A 3597-nucleotide genomic window follows, 5' to 3' on the forward strand; every position below is an offset into this window, starting at 1 on the left:
GATATAAAACAGTCTAACGAGACAACGAAGAGAAGTTCACAGCTCTGTTTTGAAATTTGTTGAAGGTATCAGAGGTCATATGACATTGATATATGAACTATTCTAAATGAGAATTCAAACAACATGTGTTAGATGAGTAGTAGCATCTCATTCTTAAATATAACATATTATTTCATTTGTCTACTGGTTATGCTTGTTGTTAAGTTGGTGCAACCAACATTCTTTCACCAAGAAATTTTTCCTGAACCTCAAAGAAATTTAGCTAGGAAAACCTTTGGTGGGAAGGGAAAGTTAAGATAGAAATAGAGGCAGAGGCAAGGCTGAAGAACAATTGCAAGCACATGTGATATTACAGAAAATGTAGTGAAGAAATTTAGAATGGTCATTTTCCAAATTAAGTACACGTCTTATAATGAAATCAAGATAGGAACTTATAACAAGCCCTCATTAGAGTACAACGTCCAAAAACACAAGATGAACACCACACCACACCACACCACACTCAACACACATAATTGCTCTTTAGTGTTGTAAATATAAAAAAGATGAGATATCGCTTATTACAATCAAATAGTTCTTCATTCATCGTCGCCCAAATCATTGAACGCATTGCACAAATCATTAGCATTTCATCCCACGTCTCCTCCACATGTAGATGAAATGAGTATCCATCAACAAGAAGAACAAAATTGTCCATACCACGAAGAAATTCAGGAAATTCAGAACCCTCGCACATAAATTTACTAATATGAGACACAATTGCTTTGATATGTCATCGTCGTTCTCATCGAAACCAGAACAATCTCTGGCGTCCAACATCACCAGATCTTTGCATTTGCGCAGCAACGTGACAGGACCATCCCGATTAACTTTTGCACCCTTCAAATTTAAGTACTTGATGTTAGGCACCAACTTTACAATTGACGATGCCTCACGCCCATGAACAGAGCCTTTAGACAAATCTAAACCATAAAAATTCTTGCAATGTGTTTGTATAATTGCAAGTATTTTTGCCAAATTGAAGCATGAACCCAATGATAACACCTCCAAATTTTTCCACTTGCCAATCAGCTCTAGGTTCGTGTGTTTGCTGTCCAATAAATTTACTGGTAAACTCGAAGTCAACAAGGCCAGGACACGTGCACACATTTCCACTTTGGCACCATCTGCTAAGCTATAGCTAAGAAGGAATTACCAAAGCAAGCAAGGCCATAATTGCCCTATCACCAAAAAAATCATCCTTATTTGTTTTGGTAAAGAAATAATCATCCTTATTTAAGCTTCTCCTTACTCCCCGTTTTGTGTTTTTAATCGATTTCATCACCGTCTTCCATTTGATGCTGCACAAAGTCATGAAGTAACAAGGATTTGATCATGAGAAGAAGAAATATATAAGTTTAGGGGCATCATCTATAATAAGGTAACAAATCATTTAAGCAACAATAAAATTACTTTTATAAGTAACATTATATACAGTGGTTTTGATGAAGTCTTACCTCCTCAGCAGTCTTCTGCTTGTGAATGTGGTGTTGGAATTTTTGTAAGTATTTCAAAATACAAAATTATTTTATTACTTATTTTATGTTGAACTTATATTTCCAGATTTTTGAGTGGTTTGATTACTTCTTTAAAACTGCAATTATTTTATATATTTATAAAATCTATGACATGATACTTTTATATTAATTGTTAGCTTTGTCGGTTTTGATATCTCCTCTTGGTTTTAATTGAGTTATTACCGTTACTTTTTATATCAATTTATTTTATCATTTAAATAAGTTAAATGTATTTGGTTTACAATAGTTGTTGAAGGTTTTGATTCCAATCTTTATTGCGTGAGTTAATTGCTTAGTTGGGATCAAATTTTGTTCTTAACGTGCAAGTGTTTTATGTGGTTTAATTGCTTGGTTAAAAACCCAACATTCACTTGGAGTTAGTAATCTCCCATATAATAAACCATTCGAGCTATATGTTAAAGGAGAGAAGAGAAATCAGATTGACACATTTCTTCATTATTTTCTTCTCTGCGTTCTTGATTTTGTGTTCCAATTTGTTTTCTTTTATCAAGGGAAAGATTCGAGTTGTTCATCCGACCCAAGTATTGCGAGTGTACGCTTATGAGGGTCATAGGTTGTTGTATCCTGGAGGGTAGGGCGCCATACAACCTTGTTACACCGAGACATTGTCTCCGAGGGGCGAAATCTACTCTTAAGGACAGTGAATGACACGCCTCAACCTAAAACTATTATTCTACTCAAGTATAAGGGAGAACGATCTTCTACATCCCAAAAGATAAGTATCTTGTTGTAATTTCATTAATTTTATTTAATTTACTATATCAATATAAATTACAATTTTCTAATAATTATTTATGTGGTGTTTTGCAGGAAAAGTAGCATCCCTAAACCAAATTATCCAACATGTGGTCGTTCTCAAACAAAATTATTAATGATTCAGGATCCAGGTAACGGTGGTACACAAAGCATCAACCAGTTTCTGTAGCTTTGTACTTCTTTTGATCCTGAAGAAAACTTCACTTTCATCCTACAAGTGGAAACATAAAATCACAAGACTAGAAATTGCAAGAAAAAGCATGATGCTAGATTGGCCCAAGAGCTTTGACATTATTAATGGAATTCCTTGGGGGCTCCTCTATCTTCATCATGTAGGTCTTTTAAGTGTGCAGCATAACCCGGCAGATAGGCCGAGCATGCCAGTTGCAGTTGTAATGCTGAGTGGTGAAGGTCATTGCCTCAACGTCAAAAACCTGGTTTTTATAGTGAAAGGGATCTCAATGAACTGGAAGTCAATCCTTCTTCTAAAGCATATTCAACTAATGAAGTCATAGTCCTTTTACACTAATGGAGGCTCAATAAACGAAATTTCATGTTGGTGTGTTAATCTGGTGCTTTTGAAGTCAGTTTGAAAAGTTAAATATCATTAAGAGATTCCCAACCCATGTGTTAGCAAATGCACCCTCTAATTTTTTATTTTTTGTTTTTTGTTTTCTTTGGAGTTAAGGTGGAGTTCAAATAACAGAAACACAGATGCTGATACAAGAACAAATATAAAAGCTTAAATGAATTAGATTTTTCACTTGAGGTGGTGTAATATTTCAATTTTTTTTTTTGTTCTTTGGTGGGTTGGTTTTGGGTTCCTATGCAACAGGAGGAGGACACAAATCTTTTATTTTTTTTTCTCTCAGCAAACAAGAGGGCATGATCAAATGTCAAAATCTATAACAGAAATGCAATATCCAAAGAATGAAAAGCAGTCCAACCAAGAAGAACCAGCAATGGATGAATATTAAATGCAAAAAGATTTATCAAGTTTCAAGCAAGAAGAACCAAACCAAACAATCTATTGCTTAAACAAACCAGAAATAAATAGTCAAAATTTGAGATTGGGGCCTAAAAACCGAACCTTGTTATTGGCAAGGCCATAGAAACTCCATGATAGGATAGCTTCATCATTTCCTTCCACTGAAGACAGACACCAAGTCAGCAAATTTTGTACTTTTTTCTTCTGCACCATGTCGTCAATGTAAAGAGAGAAGAGAATAAGGTGGAGTTGGTAGAGGGAGAAATTGTCGTCGTT

At 34.8% G+C, this 3597-nt stretch overlaps 2 pseudogenes; both read right to left on the reverse strand.

The window, feature by feature from the left end:
* Nucleotides 1-578: 578 nt before the first annotated feature.
* On the reverse strand, nucleotides 579-1149 carry LOC148297172 (uncharacterized; annotated as a pseudogene).
* Nucleotides 1150-2445: 1296 nt separating this feature from the next.
* The window catches only part of LOC148297173 (putative glutathione S-transferase pseudogene), a 2254-nt pseudogene continuing 1102 nt past the window's right edge, over nucleotides 2446-3597 (reverse strand).

This window comes from Prunus avium, chromosome 1 (assembly GCF_965620075.1).
Source record: "Prunus avium chromosome 1, drPruAviu1.hap1.1, whole genome shotgun sequence".
In the NCBI taxonomy this organism is placed as follows: Eukaryota; Viridiplantae; Streptophyta; class Magnoliopsida; order Rosales; family Rosaceae; genus Prunus; species Prunus avium.